Raw genomic sequence first — 25,235 nt, 5'->3', positions numbered from 1 at the left:
CAATATTTCAACGCATTCAGTGGGGGCACATAAGCAAAATCTATCTGTAGGTAGTAAAGGGACCCTGTGGTACCGGCAAGTTGTTATGTGTAGCAGGGGACTGACCTTTAGGATATTGGGCATAGACAAAGCACTTGGGGCAGAATTGTCCAGTGAAAGTGGTTATCCCCGGTACATACTACCCCTGTCTAATTAGCGCATTCATCTCCCCTTGTGCCATGTGAGTGGTCCATGCTCAAGCCTTGTAAAGGGTAAGGAACATCCTGGTGGGGCCACAGGCCTCCCTTCCCAGTGGACCCACAATCCTTCATCATTCTGCTCACAGAGTAGTATGCCACAGGTCTTTTTCTAGAGTTATGCTGCTGTGTCAACGCGCCATCTGCAATGACATTTTTATCTGACACAGATAGAAGGGCAGTTTGTAACTAGGTAGCCCCAATGCTGGTGCAGTACACAATGTCTCTTTCAGTTTCTTGAGTCCGTACAATGTTGTTGGGTGTATTTTGTAGTGTACATTGACTTAAGATGGCATTATAGGACCTGTACTCAGGTATCCACTGGCAGCAGTAGTTCCTCATCTCCAGGAAGGACATCCTTCCTTTCTTGGTAGACAGGGGCTGCATGCTCTGAAACATTGTTATTCTGTCAGGTGAAATGCGGCAAGTACCTTTGGATACAACATAACCCAGGTAAGTCACCTGTTTTTGGCTGTACTGAAATTTTGACAATGAGGCTTTTTGTGCTCTCCCCTAGAGGTGGTTTAGCAGAGCTACAGTGTCTTTTTCACAGGCCTCAAGTGATGGAAGTCACCAGCGCACTACAAGACAACGCTACCTCCTTCCAGGTTTAGGCTTTCCAAGTCTCTCTTTACTCCCTGCCCATAGAGCATGGGACTCTCAGGGAAGCCTTGAGATAATCATGTGAAAATGTACTGTATATCTTGTTTTAGCATGATTGCAAAGAGGCACTCACTCTCTGGATGGACTCTAATGCTGAAAAACGCAGAGGAGAGATCAGTGACCAAAACGTACTCTGTCCTACAGGTATGGAAGATAATTTGGTTTTGGTATCAGGCATAACAGGTACTAAGGGAACCACAATGTTGTTTATCTGGTGTAAATCCTATATGAACCTATAATATCCTGTATTGCCTTTGGGCAGTGGAATACTAGGACTACTACAGGGGCTAGTGGTCTTTTTAAATGATACCCTGTTGTCACAGAGACTTAATCACAGGTTTTACTCCCTCCTCTGCCTGAGCTGACAGTCTGTATTGACCCACATAAGGTAGTTCTGCATTTTTCGTAAGTGTGACTTTAAGGTGAGGGCATACTTTCAACAATCCTGCCTCATTTTTATGTTTTGATCAAACCTCTGAGTTCACTTTCTCAAGAACTTTGGGCCTGATTTATATCTCGGCAGACAGGTTACCACATCACAATGGTGACTGATATCTCATCCACCAAAATATATATCCCAATAGCGCATTGCTGGTACTACACCCCAGCGGAGAGTTTAGCCTTACACAGAGAGGAGACGGCGGGACTACGCAAGTACCCCATAGCGCAAGACTGGGACAACACCCTGGCTGCATATCATCAAGTGTGCCTGCAAAGGGGTGTTATTTAGACTCTGCTACCCTATTGGATGCTGACCCGGCTGTGTCCCCCCCCCCTCTCCCCCTCTTCGCCCTCCCCTCCAGTCTCCTCCCCTCTGCCTGCGTGTCTCTCTCCCCTGTTGGCCCCGGATTGAGTCCCTGGATTGGCTTTCCTGTCCTCTCCCCCCCCCCATGCGCGTAGCGCCTGCTGCTTTATGTGTGCTGCATTGTGCAGCACACATAAAAACTGCAAAATGCCACACATGATTATTTATGTGCAGGAAGGTGTCCCTTCCGGTACATAAACAATCATTTTGAAAATGTTGAGTTGCAACTTCTGTGCTACACAAAGCCTCGAGTTCGTGCTGCACCAGCCTGAGACAACTGTTCATTGTTGCGTGCTTCTGGACCTGCATTAAGCCCCTGGTTGGGCCAGTCTGCTGGAACTGTTTCTGTTGCCCTCCTACCTACCAGTAGGTTACATCTGCAGTGCCCACTCATCTCGTCTGCACCTCCACAGCCTTATAATAGTGCAGCAATCACCTCTCATCGATAACACATCTGTCGAAGTGTCTGTGTCCCTTTGTCAGTTTGACCTGCTATCTCTCCTGCTGCCCTCATTCTCTGGCTTTTGGTGGGATACATCATATAAACATTTAATTTAATGTTAAAGTTCTAAAAATAAAAATGTATATAATTTTATTTAAAACCATTTTTAATAAACATGTTTGAATGTAAAAATGAATGTAACACTAATTTGTATTAACATTTAATTTCATTATTCTAATTAATTCCATGCACCACATTAATAATCATTATTACTTAAATCTTTTTTTTTACTATAGATGGGTATTTTTAGTTCTAATGTAGACTTCAGAAAAATAATTGTAATTTAATGTAATATGCTAAAAATTATTTCATTGTGAATTTAATGTACATTAATAGTGCGGTAGTATTTTTTGTTCTGCAGTTAAAATATATGTAAATTAATTTACATGAATATTTAACACAAAAATATTTGTACAATTTCTTTAAAGTTTACTTTTTCTATTTTCCCCTGTACCTTACAAGAGAGAGTTATCCTCCACCGGGGTGGATATTTCTCAATGATAAGGAATACCGGATATTTAACAACTTAATTAAGCTTTAAAAATGATAGTAACATTAACTTTATATTAAATGTTAATGTAAATTAGTGTATATATTTATTTGGAATGTAGAACAAAATAATAAAAAGATACAATACTATTCACTTGATTTTGAATAAAATATTCAATTCATTTAAATAGACGAAATCAAATGAACAATATTTTTTAAAGATTTAATTTAAATCCTCACCAAAATTCCAGTGTTTATATTTATTTATTATGTTTTTCAAAATGTAAAAGGTATGTATAAAATTGAATTAAATTGATTTGATTATTATTTGTAAATATAAAGTGGCATTTATTTTTAAATGAAAACATTTTATAAAACTTTTTATCATTAATAATTACCAATTTTTATTTAGATTTACATGTTTTAACTTCAAATTATTTTTATTTATATATTTAAAAAGTAAAAATAAGTTTAATGTAACATTATTTCCTACAGGACAGTAGCGGCTCCTTAAGGGAGTGCTGTGGGGCCGGGGAGGGGCAGGTGGGGTGTAGTAAACTCTGGCATACGGGCGATCAGAGTTAGGTAAAGAAATAAATAAATAAAACGAATTAAATTTTTCGCATGCTGCAACGCCAAATAGTTCTGTTGAGTAAACTATTTATGATCCATTCTTCTGTAATTTACTCTTAGTAGATGAGTCTCCTGCAGATGTATCACCTTGGCGATGGAATCTTTTAAAATCTGTGAAAACATAAATCTTGTATTTCTGTTTCGTTAACGTACGTGTCCTTTTGCACCTGGATATCACAATGTGAACTGATATATTTTATAATCAAATGAATGTGGCATTTTTATTAATTTGAAGTGACTTTAGAATTAAGGCCCTCTTACGAGTTTGCTGGTCTGATCGCCGTAGGACTGGGTCTGCCCCACCAGCAGCCCATAGCTCTAGCGGTCAACAGACCTCCGTATTATGAGTTGAACACTGGACTGGTGGTGTGGAGGTGGGGTTTTTGCAGTGATGGTGACCATTTTTACCAAATAGATCGATGCCTTTGAGTGCATTCCAACTGCATACGTGGCGAATGCATATATATGTGGGAAAATACCATATACCCATTACCGGGGTTTGGTTCATATATGGGCCGTCCTGGCAATGAGTATATGGTAAAGGACTCAATTGTAGATCGTTGCAGACAGGGTCGTAATCCTCTGGGTGAAGATCCTGCTGTGAAGGGTGGACCTGGAGAAAGGGATCCAAGTCGATCTCTGCCTGGAAGAACAAGAAAGGGGTGAGTAGAACCCCAAGTCCTTTGTCACCACCACCTTGAAGCAGATGGTCAGGCTGCCGTGGTAAGCTTGTTGAACAGGCAACTCCCTCTGGTAGCTGCCTTTCCCCGATTGCCAACGTAGTGGTCTGCGTTCTTCTGTTGATCTCGGCGGTCCAGTTGTAGTCTTCGCAAAGCCAATCTGCCCAACTCTTATTCGTCGGTCGGACCACTGAGCACTCCACGCTAGGACCGCCTTACCGATACGGCGGTCCATGGGACCGCCAAATTTGTACTATGGCCCTTCGTGTGCAGATTAAGCTTCATGACTTCAGGTGACCTGTAAACCATCTTATTTAGGGTAGTACATTTGCAAACAATTTGCATCTTGTATTAATACAAAGCTTGCTTTCCATAATGCTGACCAGCAGCGTGATTTTAAGAAAATTAAGTCAGCAGTGTATTTATGTATTGTAATTGTATCTCTGCTTCAAGTACACCTCACATTTTCTCTGCCAGGGGATCGCCCCACCTGCTCGTTAGATACATTTCACTGAAAGCAACAAGATTCTGTCACATTTGCGCTCCTTGTACTTGTACAGGAAAAAGTTTGTATAACTATAAACCATTCAATTTTACATGCATTTTAGCACTGTATGCTCTAGCTGGCTGTTTTGGGCGAATGCTCTTGTTGGTTGAAATGACAATGGGTTTAATGTTAAAATAACAAAGAGCACAGCAAATAATCAAGAGACAATTTGGATTTTCCACAGCTAGGGTGGGTAGAATATCATGATTTTATTAAAGACACTGAGGCTGATATTATGCATATCTCTTCAATTGCCAACTCACAGCATCAACTTCAAAACAATATCAAGAACTTAGAATAGGAATGAATAGGTGTTCTAAAGGCTACTTAGTTCCCTGTGAGGCAGCATCTTCCTTCTTTGTTGCTGCTCACAGCTACAGATAAGTCACACTTTTTTTTCTTCATTTGGCCATGAACGATACCCTGATTGTACTTGTATGAGGTACTGATGCGATAGGTGTGTGAGGAAACTAGATTGATTGGCGATTTAACACTTGAGCTTTTGAAAATTTATTTTTGTGTTTTCCTTTGGGACCATTGGGTGTTTCTTTGATGTGCCACCGGTCCTATATGCACACTTGTTTTGATCTTTTAAACCGCTGTCTACCGACCGGGTTGATATTAACATGTGGTGCTGCATTGTTCGCTAGATATTTTGATTTTGAGCTGCTTGCTGCTTCTGACACCAAGCGGTGCCAACGGCTGTCGCAAGCGCGAGCAGGGTTGAGACCACAGTGTCAGCTCGAGCGGTCTCGACCCAGCGGTTACTGTTGACGCAGACTAGTTCGTGATTGAGTCAAGCGCTGGTAACAAGACACGCAACTCGGCCTGAATGTGCCGATGAACGCGAGGATTGCTGACTCCATAGCCGCAAATACCTTGTGCGCTAACAACACTTTCTGAACCTGCCACAAAGTATTGGACAAGTTGTTGTTGGGTATGATATAGGCGAATAAAAAGGCTTGTTCACCTCGCATTGCGATCAACACTATCAAGTTTTTGTTCATGTGAAACTCTCCCACTTGTGACTTTGTATCCTCTTGAGCCACCGTAATAGCGTCATGTGACACTTTGGCCATCTTGGATCGGGCAAATTCAATGATTTCAAGTCTTTATTCTGGCAGACATATTTTGGGCTGTCTGAGGAGCGTCAGAATAATTTTTTCTCCTCAGAGTCAGTTACCTTCGTCTCAGAGAGCGAGTTGGTTGTTGTGATTTAAGGGAAATTACAATTTGTATCTTTTGACTGTTTTTGGCAGGGTAAAGAAGGTTTAATCTGTTGTTGGTAGTGTATTTAAAGCAAATAAGAATGGTATTGTTTGTTGGATAAAATATTTACTAGAATGGAGAAGGAAAGAACTCTTGAAGGAGATGTTGAGGGAAAAGTTCAAGACTGTGTCAATAAGGCAGTCTCTGTGTTAGCAACGCAGTTAGGTCCGGAGTTGGACGACTGTACAGATAGGTTGGGAGGTAGGTTCTCAAGGAAAGTAGACGAGGAACAGTTTTGGTCTGTGGAAGATGTGGCTACGGTTAGCGGTGGTGTTATAAAAGCAACACAAAAAAGAAAACACATGTCTAAGGACAAACTCAGCAAGTAAAAAGGGGCCTTTAATCAGAAAGGCAAAAATAGGGTACCCTTGAAGGAGGTATATGGAAAGGCTATAAAGGCCACAAAATAGGATCACAGAGCGATTGTCTGTGATGAGTCCTCTAGCAGTGGGGATGTTGTTATCTCCTACTCTTCCGAATATGCGTCCTCGGAGGATGAGGGCATTGAAACTAAAAGGATTAAAAAAGAGAGGAGAGAAAAAGAGGGTATAGAACAAGTCAAAGACCCACTGGGTGAATTTATGTTCCACCCAAATACAAATCAGCATCATCTATCTCCCCAATATTGAACATCTGGCTGAGTATGTTGAATTCTGGAAAAGAAGGGAAATGCCCAAGGAGGTCCGCACTAGAATCCGTTCTGAATGTCCAAGACCTTCCTTAGCTGATAAAGTGCAATATACTCCAGAATTGGATGATGAGATGTTGAATTTTCTAAACAAGTTGAGAAAAGACCCTAGACGGGGGCTGGATAAAGGATCAAAAGGCTGTCAGGATCGCCTTCTAGATGTTTTTGGCCCTCTAACAAAAATGTTTTATATTTGTGAGAAAGCTTACCTTCAGGAGAGATCTGGGGATGTTTTAGAGTTGAGACAATGGGTGCAGAGGGCAGTTTGTTTATTAGGAAATGCAAACGCCTCTCTCTGCTAAGAACGTAGGAAAAGTCTTTTTATGAAGATTGACCCTAAGCTGGCTGAATTATCAGGGAAAGAGTCAGGGCAAGAGGCAAAGGGACTCCTCTTGGGAGGAATTTGTGAAAGAAATGACCCGATACACAGGGGCATTTAATTTAAAACAGAAGGTTCAAAAATATATTAAAAAGGTTTTTGGAACGGCTGGGAGAATGCGGGGTCGATTCCCCAGCCGAGGTTTTGGAGTAACGCGAAATTCCTTCTCGCGTGGTTATAGATCCGGAGGTCTACAGTCGTCAGGGGGCAACTCGCCTAGCTACCATAAACAAAGACAAAAAGGAAGAGGACGTTTCAGGGGAGATAGAAGACCAAGACAAGGTATGTTTGGCAAGCGGCCTTTCGTCTATTCAGGTAAAATTGAGCGGCAGACTCGCCCATTTTCTAAGGGGTGGAAGGAGATAACCTCCAACCTTCGGGTGTTACAGACGGTAAGTGGGTACAAAATAGATTTTGTGGATACTCCAGTTCAGTTAAGAAGGCCAACCCCTTTGAGTTTCTCAAAGTCAGAAGAGGAAATGGTAGAAAAAGAGGTTCAAGACTTAGCAGAGAAAGGAGCGATAATGAAGTCAGACGATTCATCTGCAGGGTTTGTAAGCAATTTATTTCTAGTAGAAAAGAAAGACAATGGTATGAGACCTGTGATAAATCTCAAAGAATTAAATAAATGGGTAGAATGCAACCACTTCAAAATGGAAGGGAGTCACATGCTGAGGGACCTCCTAAGAAAAGGAGATTGGTTAACCCGTTTGAATGTAAAAGTCGCATACCTAACGGTTCCTGTTTGTCAGAACCAGAGGGGTCTCTTGATGTTCCAATGGAAAGGAATCATGTGGAGATTCAAAAGCCTTCCCTTTCAGTTTAACCTTGGCTCCCTGGTTCTTTACAAATTTGATGAGACCGATTGTAGCTTGGTTATGCACAAGGGGGGGTGAGACTAATAGCCTACTTAGACGACATTCTCATTATGGCCGAAAGCAAGGAGCCCACGATCATACGACTCTGGCAGTTCCCTTGATACAAGACTTGGGCCTTGTAGTGAACAAGAAAAAGTCTTGTTTAGATCCAAGTCAGGAGACAGTGTTTTTAGATTTTCAGATTTGGGCCTTGGATTGTGTACTGAAGTTGCCCATGGAGAAGGTGAGGAAGATCCGCTGGGAGGTGCGTAGAGCCTCAATAAGCTAGTGGTTAACTCTGAGACAGATAGCGAGGGTCTCCTCTCTGCCTCCATTCAGGCAGTGTTCCCAGCTCCCCTACATTATTGGACCCTACAGAGGTTGAAGACGATCTATTTAAACAGAGGGATGGAATATTCAGACAAAGTTCAGATAGACTCAGAAACAAAGAAGGAATTAAGATGGTGGCAGGCGAATCTGGAGGCTTGGAATGGAAGGGCTATTTTTGGACAGACTCCAAACTTGGTCATAGAGTCGGATGCCAGCCTTCAAAGTTGGGAGCCAGTTGCGGTTCTGTGACAACAGGGGGGAAATGGACAAGTCAGGAAAGGGAGATGCACATCAACTACCTAGAGTTGTTGGCAGGCTCTTTTGCAGTGAAAGGTTTTGTCAAGGATCATGTGAGGGGCTGTGTCCTCTTGAGAATAGACAAAATGTTGGCAGTAAGATATGTAAACAAACTGGGAGGTCCACGTTTAAAAGCCCTAGCAGACTTAGCAAAAGATTTTTGGCATTTCTATCTGGGAAGGAATATTATGATTCAGGCACAGTACTTACCAAGTGTAAGCAACACTGTGGCGGACTCGAATTCCAGGCAGTTGAGGGATTTCAGCGATTGGGTGTTGAACAAGGAAGTGTTCTCCATGATAAATTCCTTTTGGGGGCCGATGGAGATAGACCTGTTTGCCAACAAGCTGAATGATCAACTTCCCAGGTTCTTCAGTTGGAGACCGGGCCCAGAGGCAGTGACAGTGGATCCCTTTTTTGCAACACTGGGGGAATTTAAAATGTTATGCTTTCCTGCCTTTTGCATTAATACAAAGGGTTCTTCCAAAAGTAAGAAGGAAAGCAGCAGTGATTGTATTGGTAACTGATTTACGGACTGCCCAAGTTTGGTATCCGGATGCGATGGAAATGTTGATTTCCTACCTTCTTCTTCTTCCGAACCTCCCAAAATTATTAACCGATGCGTCAGGCAAGAAGCACAAGTTAGTTCTGCAGGGACATTTAAGGTTGATGGCGCGTATGATTTCGGGAGAGTCTGGCAGGTCTCAGGATTATTACTGGAGGCTTCAAAACTCATTGGTCTCCAGGAACATCTAAGGCGTACAAACTGGCCTGGGGGCGATGGTTTTGTTGGTTTACTTCGAGGGATTTGGATCCCATATCATCTTCTCTGGTAGAAGTGTAGATTTTTTTGACAGAGATCTTCCTCAAGGGTAGGTCTTATAGAACTATTGATGGAGCGAGGTGGTAAACGCAAAATTTTGTTTACCCCTCGTGAAGTTAATGTTCCATAACGTTAACATTTACTAATGGTGTGACGTGTTTAAATAACCAACCTTAGAGTAATATGCATTCATAAACACGTGGGAAGTACGATACGATACGAAAATGCTTTATTCAATTTTTGTTTTAAAATCATAAAAGCGTACCTAAAAACAGTCTTAAAATAAGTACATACATTCAATAACAACATAACTTCAAGTAAAAAAGACATATCCCCAGCCTCAAAGTTCCATAGTGTGACATGTTATTCAAGCGGTTTATCCCTATCAGCTGTAAAAATACACAAAATTGTCCCTTTAGGGAGCACTCAAAAGTTGCGATAATTGTACAAAGGATCAAATCTATTGGGAACGGAGAAACTAATACCACTGGGTACGTGGACCCCCCCCCTCCCAGTGGGTGGTGGTGCTCTACTGTTGGTCTTAACAGGGGGATATTTGGCGTGCATGGATAAAAGTCAAGTAAATCCAAAGTGCGTATTGGGCCATCTCCTTCTTGGGGCAGGCAGGTTCTTAAGTAAGGGACGATGTTCCGGTTCCTGAATTTAACCAGTACCAAGTCCCCAGGAATGTTTTTTGGTAGTGAGCCCAGCCAGCCCACCCTTCTCACACTCAGGATTCCGCCATCTTGATCCGGTGGTAGGGGTCTGTTTTTTCCCAACCAGAATATGACTTTGTTCAATAGGTCCTGCTGCCTTTCGGCTTATCCCATCGCAAGTGCTGGTACTCCTGAAAGGACGGACACATATGGCGCAGCTTCTGGGGGAAGGTGTATGTATGGTGGTTTGCGTGCTGTTTTAACCCCTGAGGGCCTTGATAAAGCAGATTTAAAGGGGGCTTTGGAAGCGGTTGGATCTGGGATTTTAGGTGGTTGTAATGTGGCTTGAAAGTTTTTGTGATTGGGAGTTGACTTGGCTGTTGGCAAGGTAGTAAAGGACTGGGAACGGTTCGATATTACTGAATAGTTGATAGGTGTCAGGATGGCTGTGATTGTGTTCTCTAGACCCGAGAGCCTTTCCCCTATGGAGTTAATTTTTTCTACTAGTGGGGAAATGATGGTTTTAACAAGTTGCTCGATCTGAATCAATAGAGACAACTGGGGGTAGAGTATTGAATCATCCAGTTTGTCTACAGTCTCCGTGATGATAGGGGGATTATTAGCCGGTGATGTAAGGCTTACGGATGGTTTATGGAGTTTAGATTGATTCCCTTCGGCATTGTCCTCATCATGCTTTCTTTTAATGGGTAATGGCTGGGGGAGGACTGAGTCTTGGGTGTTGTCTTTCTTAAAGAAAAAGGGAGATTCCCGTATACTGCCTTTGGTACTTGAAGTGCTGGTGCCTTTGGCAAGAGAAGGTGATTCCACTGTGACGTACTTAGTATTGCATAGACTGTTTAGTTCATCCCACAGGGACAGATTTTGCAATTTTGGGAAAGTTTGTGGGGGGGATTGCGTACTGATTGGAGAGTAACAAGGACAATTTTTTTCTATGTCAAGGACAGTAGGCAATGTGCTTGTGCTAATCGTGTGATGCTTTTGTACCACTTGTCCTGGGCCCCTCTGCGTAGCTAAGCTTGTTCCCCCCTTGCATGGCATGTTTAGAGTAGGATTAGTTGAACTACAGAGATAGTCAAATAGTATGTGGATACACTCTACCTCCTCTCGCAGTAGAATCAAGGGAGGGGGCCTGTCCTGTCCCCTTCGGTCCACGGAGGGCCACAGAGGGCCCGCCCTTTGCCCGGGCTTCGCCCGGCACGTCCCGCGCGCGTCCTCGTGGGCCGAGAGGCGTTCCTCTCTTTTCTGGCGCCTCCGGGCGCAGAGGTGGCGTCAGGGACGCGACTCAGCCGCCGGGGCACCTGGGAGGTGTAGTCTTTGACCCTCCGGTGGCTGCAAGCAAGGTTGCGATGTGGGAGCGACAGCCGTTCCCCTCATGGCGTCTCCCTGGTGCTGGTGGGGCTAGAAACAGCAGCCGTAACCCTCACGGCAGGTGAGCAAATGATTTCGGCGTCCCACAGAGCGCTCGGTGCTCCTCTCTTTTTTGGCGCCTCCGGGCGCAGAGGTGGCATCAGGGACGCGACTCAGCCGCCGGGGCACCTGGGAGGTGTAGTCTTCGACCCCCCAGTGGCTGTAAGCAAGGTTGCGATGTGGGAGCGACAGCCGTTCCCCTCATGGCGTCTCCCTGGTGCTGGTGGGGCTAGAAACAGCAGCCGTTCCCCTCACGGCAGGTGAGCAAATGATTTCGGCGTCCCGTGGGAAGTACTAATCTTGCTTGCATGGAGTGAAATAATTAATTAATTAATATATGTTGTCATTGTGATGTGAATTAATGCACAGCTTAATTATAAACAAAATGCAATTTAAATGTGCTTATTGTAAACGTTTTGTGCTAAAAGGTCGATGGTTATGTAAGTAAAAACCGCATTTATGTGGCTTATTTGCTAGGTAACAACTAATAGGGAAATATTAGAATGGTGGGAGGTAAACAGAAGGGTTTAATTACTATAATTAACATGAATTTGTGTTTGTTTCTATGATAGTTCCAAATGTGACCCGTGAGGCCTAGTAAGAAAATGGCCGTTCTGAGCCACTGCGAGCGAGTACTGGTCTACGCATGCGCCTCAAAGATGCCTGCCAGCGCAAGTGAGCTGACTGTGCTTGATGGGGAGTTCAAAGCCACCTTGCCCCGGAACCGAGGATGGGTGCCAAGCATGAACGATGTAATGCCCAAAGCCTGGGAAAGCAGATGTATGTTACGAATGCAGAATGCGCCTAGGCCACGAACTGTCTTAAACAAAGAACCTTTATTTTTCTGCTGATTCATTGGGAAAAACAATGCTGTAATGATGAGGAAGCGCTCATCTACCCCAAATTTGTCCAATCAGGTTTCGAATTGGTGATGTTAGTTACTTTTTAGATATATTAAGTTAGGGATTTAGTGTATAAAACCCCCTGATTTTGCTTAGAAGGGGTCGCTTTTTCGATTTCCTCTGGAGATGCTGCCGGACTGAAGATCGATTACTTGGAATGTAAGGACTTTAACTTCTGACTGATTATTTTTCTTTGCAGGTCTGTTAGGATAAGATGAGGGTGTTAGCTAGGGATGTTAGGAGAGAATGAACTTGGAACTATCTGTTCGTTGATAACTTTTGCTAAACTTCTAAATAAATGTCTATTTCTGAGCTTTTAAAATAAATGATCATTTTTGAAAATAAAATTAAAGATTCTTATTGAATAAAGAAATAAATAAGTGCCTAAATGTCGGACATACTAAAGTTTGCTTTGAATAACAATTAGATAAATGAAGAATATAAAAGCGGGTCTTTGATTCTTCCTACGCCTAATTTTCGTTCTAGCAGATCCATTGCCATTATGGTGGTGTGTCTAAATAAAATGGTGTTTAAATTGAAACCATGGTAAACTGTGTTATATTGCAGGTGTAATATAAAAATAGTTAAATAGGTTTAGACACTCCGCCAAATGTTATAGTGAGAGTCCTGAGTTGATGGTCAAATATCTGAGCTAAATTAAATGAACAGAGTAAGTATGCAGTGCAATGGGCCCCACTGTTGAATGTTATGGGTGTTACTGCGGTTCTGGAGAAATGGCCATTGGTGATTTGGAATTTATTACTGGAGTCCCGCTGTAGCAGCTATTACTTGTTTAAAATGTACAGATTTATGAACTAACATCTGTTGAGTTCGTATTACGTTATATGTAGTTTATCTAGGACCCCGATCAATATTGTGACCTCATGCCCCTATCTAGGACCCCATATACACCATTTCAAATGCAAAATGTATTTTGGGGTGGGTAGGAATACACATGCATCTTATTGCTTAAGTTTTTAGTAATTGATGGACATAAAACCGTGGAGTGGGTGATGTGTTTTATCTAGGACCCCGATCAATATTGTGACCTCATGCCCCTATACGGCTATAATCAATACATATCCCTATAATGGCATAATAATCAGAGCCATATTTCAGTAACTCGCCTCTGCAGTCCGTGACACAGCAGAAGCCACTTCCTTAGATTCCTAGATAGCACACCGAGTTCTTTCGACATACCAAACCCCCAGCAACCTGGGAAAGCCCTGCTTGCTTTGTTTTGATTAGTAATAGAACTCCTGCGAGCACTGTAAGAACGACCAGTTCTTAGTGACATCTTTATTGACGTCTTATGTCCAAAAACTTACGTCAAACTCGGCACCTTTCAGGTATAAATATACCAACGTTGCCTTAAGCAAACACACGGTGGTGGTGAATACTGGAGCAGAACAGCTGTCCCCTTGCAGAGAGCCCAGCAGATGCGAGAAGCCCACGGACGCTACCCCTCCTCCTTGATGCGCTGAGAAAGACGCTGTCTTTTCTCCTGCCGAGAAAACCCACCTCCGGCGTTTCCAGCCTACCCTTGCGGGTGACTGGGATATCTGGTCCTGAGAGGAGATACCAGACCTCCAACATTCTATTCCAGAGGTATGGTGCTGACTAAACCCTTAGAGAGAATTCTTGGAGCAAACTCTTGGCAAAACCAACTTAACTTAAATTGCTACTTACTCCCTCCCATGTATTAGGCTTAGGTCAGGTACACCGGGGTAGGCGTAGTTAGAAGCACCAGTTGAGGTCGTTAGCCAATGTATATATGAATGTATATATTTTATCCATTTTAACCATCTTATGGCTAAGAAACCATATCAATGCTTTTACAGTATTATTTCGTAATACTCCTTATACTGTCCACACTTTTTATAATAACAAGTCTTGCAATTGTGGCAATTCATTTCTCTTGCATGAGAAGGAAGACTGCTCAATAAATAATATCTTTTATTGAAAACGCCCGTCTCTCTATTCTCTGCATCCTGGTGAAAGTAAATCTGCACAACTGACTGAGTGAAATAGCTGTCTATTGTTTCACACGACTCTAGAGATTGACTCTTATTCTGAGGAGCAAAGTTGTCATGTTTATGCGGTTGTCAGAAGCTGAATCCCTTCTTGTCTGAGCCAGGGAAGCTGATCACTTCCTATTCAGTCAAGAAAGTTTCCAGTGACCTCTGAGCTAGCTGGCGCAAACCTAAACTAAGTCTAACATAGTCAGTAGAGACCTAGAAGACCGCAGTCCTACGTCTACACTGCTGTTTATGTTATTCCAATGTGCAGGGCCTATAGGGAAAATAGGAACTACACTACATGGCGCCCAACGTTTTGTAAGGCGACAAAACTAACGCAAGACGTTAGAGTAACTCAGTCGTGCTTTTTCACACAGACCCTTTCTCGCGTAAATACTCCAATAGACGTCTGGAGTGGGCGAAAGGTTAAAATCCGCCGGAACTTAGTAGGAAAAGATTCCTATGTAGAGTTTCTGGTTTAGTCAACGTTGAAGGATACAGTGTTCCAAAATATTGTGCACCTAATCTTTGTTTCCTTGGAAACCTGCTCTGCAAACCTTCATTAATACAATGTCAGAAAATGGCAACAACAATGGAACCAATGAAGTCGCAGTAGACGCGAATCAACTGGGTCCCGATGTTACAGGGATTAATGAACTAGATGCGATTATCATCCCGGCAAACATAAGAAAAACTATAACATTAAAACTTATAGAAAACGGACTGACATCACAAGGTGGTACAGTCATTTTCGTGATAGAGGCACACAAATATTGGCAGACAGAGGTATTCTATTCATGGATAAACTTTCCAGCGGCAAACGCTACAACACACGAGTTCCACTATTACAAAATAGAGGAACCACCGGATGAATATACTCCTTTCGAGGCGATTGAAATCCCATTAAAATACCAAGAGCACCTGCTCTGGTTTAAAGGCGCCCTAAAACATAATGATCACATCACCAGGCTCGGTCCACTAGGTAGACCAGGAGCAACGTGGCCGGTTCTAGCCAGCTACATACCACATCCAGACATTGATAAAATGTCAAGAGAAGAACTTTTAGCACAGCTAAAATTATTAATTAAAATACACAGACAGTTAGTCCAATATGTAATGCGGACTGCAACAGTCCAAACAGCTGTTAATATTCCACAGCTAACCCCTCAACAGGGGAACACAAATAAAATTACACCACAAAACATACAATCATGTCTTGGAAAAACTCCCACAAAACGGGAACAAATTCCTTTCTGGTTAGCACAGAAAATTACTCAAATAGAGGCAGTATTCCCGAATACTTCCCCTATTGAGAAACACAGAATTCTGACTATCTGCCTTCCAATGGGGGTCGCACCACATGTGGAGGACTGTGACACTTGGGGTACAGTCTTTGCTTCCATTTACACAAAAACACATGGTGTTCCGTCCATGGCGGTAATTTCAGAGTTGCTAAAACAAATTCAGAATGAATACGGTCCAGAACCTGCTTTAACTCTTGGTATGAAATTACTGAAAGACGTCAAGCAGGTCTCGGCTATATTATTAGCCAACATAAAAGGAGAAGTAGCATCTGTGACGATCCGCCAGAAATTGAAAGAAACAGATATAACAGATCAAACAATTGAGCCTGCCAGAATAATAGAAAAATGCTATGAAGAATTAGGTAGAGATAGTTTGGGTGGGAAACCAGTAAAACCCCAACTACTCGAAAATCCTGAAAAATTATTTATTAAAAATAATCTAAACACTCCTAAAAAGAGCTGGGATGGAAATAAACAATCCACTCCCAAAGAAGGCAGTGAAGCAAGAAATGAAAGCAACATCACCCAGGTACGACCTTCTGTGAGCATTGCTGATCCTGAAATCGATGATAGCAATCATTCTCACAACTGCCAAGTTACTGCATTATCGAACTTGGTCGAACTGTCACCTGAATATGTAGACCAATTCTTTGAGAGCCTGTCTGAAATGATGTTCTCCCCTGAACAGAAACAATAACTTTTGGAAAACAATCCGGCACACAGCGTTCCCATGAACTCTGAATTCGGCCTTCAGCTTTGATAAACAAAAGCTACTGAAAGGTGTTTGGAACTCTTTTTCCCTGCTCACCATGAAATTATTTTTTTTCTCCCTAAAAAAATTCCAAAATATTTACCTTTTTCTGGCACATGTACTTTGCTTACAGTAGAACTATTCATAAAGAACAGAGCTTCTATTTTTAGTAGATCTAGAGACAAAATATTACCTCAGCCTCTAGCACATTTTACAGCAATTGTATTTATATGTGATGAAATAGTCTCGCCCTTCTTTTCTGTATTAAGAGACATTTCATGTGTAATTCTTCGCAAAATAGTTCAACTGAATATATATGCAAACATGTTTTTGAATGATTACTCTGCTTGATAACGTACAGTACCTATTATCATTTTCATGTATTTCATATACACCATTTCAAATGCAAAATGTATTTTGGGGTGGGTAGGAATACACATGCATCTTATTGCTTAAGTTTTTAGTAATTGATGGACATAAAACCGTGGAGTGGGTGATGTGTTTTATCTAGGACCCCGATCAATATTGTGACCTCATGCCCCTATACGGCTATAATCAATACATATCCCTATAATGGCATAATAATCAGAGCCATATTTCAGTAACTCGCCTCTGCAGTCCGTGACACAGCAGAAGCCACTTCCTTAGATTCCTAGATAGCACACCGAGTTCTTTCGACATACCAAACCCCCAGCAACCTGGGAAAGCCCTGCTTGCTTTGTTTTGATTAGTAATAGAACTCCTGCGAGCACTGTAAGAACGACCAGTTCTTAGTGACATCTTTATTGACGTCTTATGTCCAAAAACTTACGTCAAACTCGGCACCTTTCAGGTATAAGTATACCAACGTTGCCTTAAGCAAACACACGGTGGTGGTGAATACTGGAGCAGAACAGCTGTCCCCTTGCAGAGAGCCCAGCAGCTGCGAGAAGCCCACGGACGCTGCCCCTCCTCCTTGACGCGCTGAGAAAGACGCTGTCTTTTCTCCTGCTGAGAAAATCCAGCTCCGGCGTTTCCAGCCTACCCTTGCGGGTGACTGGGATATCGGGTCCTGAGAGGAGATACCAGACCTCCAACATTCTATTCCAGAGGTATGGTGCTGACTAAACCCTTAGAGAGAATTCTTGAAGCAAACTCTTGGCAAAACCAACTTAACTTAAATTGCTACTTACTCCCTCCCATGTATTAGGCTTAGGTCAGGTACACCGGGGTAGGCGTAGTTAGAAGCACCAGTTGAGGTCGTTAGCGAATGTATATATGAATGTATATATTTTATCCATTTTAACCATCTTATGGCTAAGAAACCATATCAATGCTTTTACAATATTATTTCGTAATACTCCTTATACTGTACGCACTTTTTATAATAACAAGTCTTGCAATTGTGGCAATTCATTTCTCTTGCATGAGAAGGAAGACTGCTCAATAAATAATATCTTTTATTGAAAACGCCCGTCTCTCTATTCTCTGCATCCTGGGGAAAGTAAATCTGCACAACTGACTGAGTGAAATAGCTGTCTATTGTTTCACACGACTCTAGAGATTGACTCTTATTCTGAGGAGCAAAGTTGTCATGTTTATGCTGTTGTCGGAAGCTGAATCCCTTCTTGTCTGAGCCAGGGAAGCTGATCACTTCCTATTCAGTCAAGAAAGTTTCCAGTGACCTCTGAGCTAGCTGGCGCAAACCTAAATTAAGTCTAATATAGTCAGTAGAGACCTAGAAGACCGCAGTCCTACGTCTACACTGCTGTTTATGTTATTCCAATACGCAGGGCCTATAGGGAAAATAGGAACTACACTACAACTGAGGTTCTGGAGTAATGGCCATTGGTGATTTGGAATTTATTTCTGGAGTCCCGCTGTAGCAGTTATTATTTGGTAGCAGAGTAGCGGTTGCTAAGGAAATTAGCTAGGATTATGTATAAAGTACTATATAGAGTTTAAAATGTACAGATTTATAAACTAACATCTGTTGAGTTCGTATTACGTTATATGTAGTTTAGAAAAGCTTCCAAGTGATTGCGTGAAGCTAGTGCCTCTGTCTGCAGGCAGAGGAAGTGTGGAAAATAAAGTTGCACAGTGCATTAGTCTGTTTCAAAGAAGTAGTATTGTCATATACTGCGGTGGTATCGTCGTATATCACTGTTTAGGGACATTAGGTGGGAAAGGATAGGGATCATTGCGTATCCTGACTAAAACTTATCACTGAGGAGAGTAGTAAGACTCAACCTGAGCTTGATAGAAGGGTAAAGGAGTGGCGTCTACTTTACTAATGATAGAGGAATTCTGTGGTGGGTTAGTTAGAAGCGCTGCCTACTGGCGATACAGAGTTTATGTATATATGAATAGGGTTTTCTGTATGAAAGTGTGTAAAAGTAATTGCAATACGCGTTCAAGTGAAACTCTGGGGTTGTCTCCAAGGAGGCGAAAGAGATCTCTGTATGTGCTTTCCTAGAGAAACGAGTTCGTTATTGCCTGATAGAAGGGTAAGGCCAGTAGTGTTGCTTTAGCGGCAAGTCTAAAATTCTGAGTAGATAAGCGTTGTCTACTCCGGTTACAGAATACTTGTGTGATTGAAAATGCTATCACTTTATTAGCGAAACAGGCAAATGATATTGTTTTCTGTAAGTTACTAACTGATTTAGTAAAATATCTTGTAAATACGGCTTCTTGAAAAAACCCTGTAAAGGAGGAGTCAATCGGCGCTGCAGAAGCCGAAGTGCTGGTGACGTCAAAAGTGCCGCGCTGGGATTGGTTCACGTGACCAAGTCAGAGTAGGAGCTGATAGGTTCATCACGAAAAAGCAGCAAAGCGATTGGTTAAGCACTTAGAAAAACGTATCGTGTTCTAATTGGTGCGTTAGTGTAAACCGCGCTGTGATAGGTTGGTGTACGGAACAGCAAACAGGGAAGTGCGCGATCTTTTGTAAGACAGAGAATTATCGGAGACATGTCTTATTATTATGAAGAAGAGAAGAAGGAACCGTCATGGTTTAAGAAAATAAAGAATGCTTTTTCAAAAGACAAAGAAATTGTGACTAGAGAGGGAAAATTACTTCCTCCAGCGAAAACGCCAGATTCTTATATGTTATCAAAATATGGTTACCATACATGCGTTTGGTTGGAAAACTGGGCAAGATATACTCAGGATGATGGTGTGTTAGCTTTTCCTGAGGAAGGATCGCTTGATGCGACACTTTTGATAAATTTGAGAGACAAAATGATGAAGCTTGAGCCGAGACCTAGACCGACACAATTTGAGGCTTTAGTTGAATGGGAAGATGAGATGCATGAGCAGGAGAGTGAAAGACTTTGCAGACATATCAGACCGAGAGGTAGAGGTCGAAATTTATGGGGTGAAACTCATGAAAGCAGGATGCGTAGATGGAGAGACTGTAATATGTTGGATGGTATGTATCCAGTCAGATTAGTGGATGAATATGAGAGTCGGAAATGTACAGAAAAGAAAAAGAATATAGAGACAGTGAATCAGAGTCATGGTGACAGTGAATCAGAAGATGCTGTATTAGAAGAAATATTAAATAGGAGCCCGCCACCATATCAGCCAAGTTCTTTATGGACTACTCCGAATGCTCCAGCAATGGATGAAAGTAATGATGAAACTCCAAGACCATATTCGAGTCTAAAAGATGTGCCAGACAGAGTAGAGGTTAGATATGTTCCAAATACACTTGTTGCGGAAGCTAGAATTACAGGTACTCCTGTATCAAGGAATGATTCACACAGAAGTGTGCAAAGTAGTGAAAATAGAAATGATGTGCAACCAAATATTTCTGATTATGAACGTTCTACACATGAATTAATTCAGAATCTTACTAAAAACATGGAAGCAGTAACTGTCCCTGTAACGATAGGACCGGTAATACCAGTATTTGAAAATCAGAAAATAAAAGAACCAAGCTTGACAATTCCGTTACAACAAAGTTTGCAAAAAGCAAGAGAGAATATTTATCCTGATTTGTCAGAAATAAAGCGAATTGTTAATGTGAATCCACCCAAATTGACTTTCAACCAGAGTTCATTGTACAGATACCCAACGGGTGCAGAATCTGACTCTGCAACCCCGGAGAAAAGTCTAGATAAAATAGATTTAATACAAACTCCTCTAGGACCGTCAAATAGGGAGTTGAGTGACTGGATTAAAACTTTGAAATTAAAAGAGAGTGAGCCGAAAATATTGGATGTGGCGAAACTAAAAGTGGATATGGAAGAATTAATAATTGGAACAATTGGTACAGAAAGACTGAAAACGTATCAGGATGATGAACTTATGTTTATGTGTAAAAGCATTACATAGAGAGCTAAATCAGTGAATGATCAATTGGAGGAATTAGCAAATGAATTGGGAGTGGAATTTTCAAAATTCGAATCATTACAGAAATCATACAGAGTGGATTTTGCAGAAAGGGACATTGAAAACATGAATACTGCAGGGAGGTTGTTGCAGATAAAATAGCTAATTGTGCTGTTGCGAAGATGGGGAGATGTAAGTAAATGGAGACATAAGTGGGCACAGAAGAAGGAAGAAAATAGTGACAAATCCACATTAGCTTTTCCGGTCAGGGAAAAAGAGGCAGTAGCAGCTGAGTTTCCTATGAGAGAGATACCTGGAGGAGGATATGTACATGTTCCTTGGAGCAGACAGGATATATTGTCATTTACTAAGGATTTCCCAAGATTGAGATAGAAACCAGTAGATTGGTATCGTCAAGTAGACAGATTTGTGAAAGTGTCAAATGTTTTGTGGATTGATCTAGATGGGTTGTTTGACATAGTGGTGCCAGCAGATTTATGGTCAGAATGCAAAATAGCTATAGACTGGCCAAGGGAAGAATTTGCCAGAGACAAAATTACAGGAGCTCCATCACCCGACGTGATGCGAAAATATGAACAGAGTAAGTATGCAGTGCAATGGGCCCCACTGTTGAATGTTATGTGTGTTTCTGAGGTTCTGGAGAAATGGCCATTGGTGACTTGGAATTTATTTCTGGAGTCCCGCTGTAGCACTATTAATGTTGGGAGATCAGCAATTTCAGCAGGACACAAGTTGATTGATAGCTTATGGTTGGATCAGCGTTATGTTGTGAAAAGACTTTTAAGAAGTATAAGAATTAAGGTACTCCCGGGTCCTAGGTATTTATCCCTGTGGGATGTGGATCTTGTTTTTAGGGAGCTAGCTAGTTGGTCTGAGAATGAATTCTTGAGCCTTAAGCAACTCTCTTTGAAGTTGGTTATGTTGTTGTGTCTTGTATCCTTTAGAAGGGCATCAGACATTAGGGCTCCTGATATTTCAGGTCGTAGGTTTGTACTGTAAGGGGTGTGCTTTTACATCACTAGGAGAACTAAAACTATGTCTAGAACAATTTTTTACCTACAGTTAGATGAATGTAGAAAGCTGTGTGTTGTAAGATGCATTCGTGAGTATGAGAGAAGAACTGAGTGTGAGAAGCGGATCAAATCCTCAATTGTTAATTTCTTATAGACACCCACATAAGGCTGTGTCCACCCCGATTTTATCTTGTTGGGTCAAAGAAGTTATGGGGAAGGCAGGTATAGATTTGAGTCAATTTACGGCTCATTCCACGAGAGGTGCGATGGCGTCAATAGCTCTTCTTCTATGAGTTGGGCTAAATGGGATTGTGGCCGCAGCGGATTGGTCATCAGATTCAGTTTTCAAGAAATTCTATTTTAAACCTATGGATTCTTCAGTAAGGAATATGTTGGCAAGGCTTTAAACTTGCTTAATATTGGCCTCCGTGCCTTGCCATAAAATTCAGATTTTCCACAGCTAGGGTGGGTAGAAAATCATGATTTTATTAAAGACACGGAGGCTGATATTACCCCTTCCTGGCTTCCAGCCCTATGATTTGTCTATATCTTTTCTTTTCAGGGGGAGACTATAAGAAGTAATCGAGGAGGAATGAGGAATATTCTCAGAGCTTGTCGTTTTATAGGATGCCTTGTTGGATTTTGTTTTATCTTCATGTTTTGATATATTGAAGTTGTTCGCACCAATAAAGAAGGAAGACGGCTGCCTCACAGGGAACTAAGTAGCCTTTAGAACACTTATTCATTCCTATTCTAAGTTCTTTACATTGTTATGTAGTTGCTGCTGTGAGTTGGCAATTAAAGAGATATGCATAAAATCAGCCTCCGTGTCTTTAATACAATCATGATTTTCTACCCCCGCCCCTCTTTGCGGAAAATCTGAATTGTCTCTTGATTATTTGAGGTGCTCCTTGCTATTTTTGCATTAAACCCATGTTATATTTTTGGCTTCCCTACATGATATGTTTTATTTTATCAGAGGAATGAGAGTTCATACTGTTATAAGTTTAGGGACAGGATATCAACCATTGTCCTGTGTGAAGTTGAGCAAATAATCAAATTAACTTGATAGGTCCGCCACTAGTCACTCCTACCTGCTCATTCCACAAATATCTCACCACTTTTTATACTCTTTGCAAATCCATACACCTTCTACATCATGAAGGCATTATTATGTTACTGACATTTTTCTGTGCCATCATTCATTCTTTCTTTTCAGCTACCTTATCACTTCCATTAGACTTATTGGTAAAAAATAGAATATTTGAAACCCAATTATGTGTATCCTGGCACACTTCTACACATCTCGAATACAATAAAACATGGATTTATGGTCAGTCCATGTTGGACATTGCTAATGTTCAATACCTAGGAACCGATTTAGATTTTGTGGATGGAGGAAAGCAAGCAGGGTAGTGGAGGACTTCAGGCCACCACACTGCCTTTATCCCGTCCATCAAATGTAGTGTTCACCACTGCCCAAGCTCTATGGGTTCTTATAATCCACTTCATAGCAGTTATTACAAATCCATTAAAAAGTTCGATGTGCATCCATCATTGGTGGCAGTTGCCTGCACTAAACGTTTTAACCTGTTTCTCTGAAAACAAACTCTCAAAGCCGGAGTTTGTTTTTGCAAAGTAAAAAGAATAGGAGTTTAAAAAATGTTTTTTACCAGCCCTCACCATCAGGATTCTAAAAGCGGTGAGGGACATAAAAAAAGCCATCTGACCACCCAGTCTAAATAGGGCGGATGGTCAAATGCCTTATCTTCCAAAAGCCCATACTTCCTTGGGCCATTGGAGGAAGGTTACACCGATGGAGTAAGCTTCACTCCTTCAGCATAAACCTGGTGGTCTGTCTGAATCAAAACGTGGTGGGTGGACTGAGAGTTTGGTGTACAGGGTATTCCATTGCGATAGAGTACCTGATCTACCAAATTCTAAATCAAGCTCCTTATTATTCTTAGGGCATGACAAACTGGATCTTTCACAAAGATCATTAAATGTCTTTTGGTACTGACATTATAATCCAGTTTTACTATTGTGTAACTTTTTTCTTTCTATTAATACAATCATGGAAGTATCCACTTGTCAGGAGTGTATTTATATGCAATCTAGATTTATATCTAATCTGTACTAGGAATGCTCATGGTAACCCTGTGCAACCTCTTGAGCGTGAATGCAAGCACTTAACTGTAAACAAGCACTTTGCATAAGTCTCTTGGGCAAAGAGGGACAAGGAAGGGAGAAACACTGGAGCAACCCTCCAGACTGCAGAGGATACCACCACTCTCTCAGTCATCATCCATTTCCTATGGTGAGCCACAATACTTATTAGACATAATACATTATGCTATTTGTAGCACTCACCACTTTAGGTTGCAGGTGAATCGTCTCCCACAGCATGTGTAAACACCTGTGCTTTACTCAGAGTAGAATGCGAAGAAAGTATGTCAAATTTTTGGGACATCGACTAGTAGTGGTTAGTTACTGGAGTGTAGTTGCAGAAAAAAAGCAGGTAGTCACCAATAGCGAACAGAAGGAACAGCAAGCAACATACATATGACTACAGAGGGGGGAGTGGGTGTGAACTGGTACAACAGCAGAGAAACTCAACAAAACATACAGTTGTGATGTGAAGAGTTCTGAGTAGCATGGAGTTATATACTATCACTTCCCACCTGAAACTGGAAGAACTACCCTCCGCCATATTGGATTGGGATGGATACATACCCAAGGTTGGTCGTAGGTACCATGATGGAATGGGAAGGACCCTGACCTTCTGCTGGCACTTTTCAATGGCTTTTATATAGTTTTATGGGTATACAAATTTTCCATGTCCTTATAGTACATCTCTTGTATGTGTTTGACACATTGTTTCTTTGATGATGGAGATTGTGATACTCCCTTATAACCCTGATGCCAATAAAAAGGGTTGCCCTTTGCAGGAGTGATGTACCCAGACCATAATTGTGTAATCTGGTTCTCCCAGGAACTGGTCATCACTTTGCTGAAGGGAATACTTTTTGTGGGGTATACTTACTCAAGCTCAATGACCATGATTGGGCAGTACTCTAATGTGCTTCTGACACTTGGCTCTACCCTATTGTAGTCGTGTGTAAGCTGTTCATTTGCTTTACCCAGCTGTCAGCAGTTGTCTGCTCTACTTCCTTCACCTTTTGAAGGTCCAGAGCCTGTAAGGCTGCAGTGTCACTAAAGCTTGGTTTGGCCTTGGGGTTGTCTCAAAACTCATGTGGCGCTAATGAGTAAAGGTTTTGTGAGAGTCTCTTTGTCTGACTTCTGCCTGATGTACTGTTCCAACCCCCACTCAAAAAAGGCAAATTTGACTCTTTGTCTCACATGGTAAATCCAGATCCTGTCACATAATTTTGCAAAGTTTACCTGACCAATGTGTTTTGTCAATGATATTATTTACAATGACAATAATTAACTTATGATAATTACTGGCAATGCTTCAAGCGGTTGAGTGCATTCACACCTTTCTTAAGACACGGAATTGCCAGCAGTAACCTTGTCACTACTCTTATTTCTAATTTTCACTGGCAAAATTCAAAATATAATGGTAGTCCTTTGTGGTAATGTTATTACTGCCTCTGGACACTACCACTT

This window comes from Lissotriton vulgaris, chromosome 2_1 (assembly GCF_964263255.1).
Source record: "Lissotriton vulgaris chromosome 2_1, aLisVul1.2, whole genome shotgun sequence".
NCBI lineage: Eukaryota > Metazoa > Chordata > Amphibia > Caudata > Salamandridae > Lissotriton > Lissotriton vulgaris.
The sequence above is the reverse complement of the archived record's forward strand: the minus strand, read 5'-3'. Positions refer to the sequence as shown.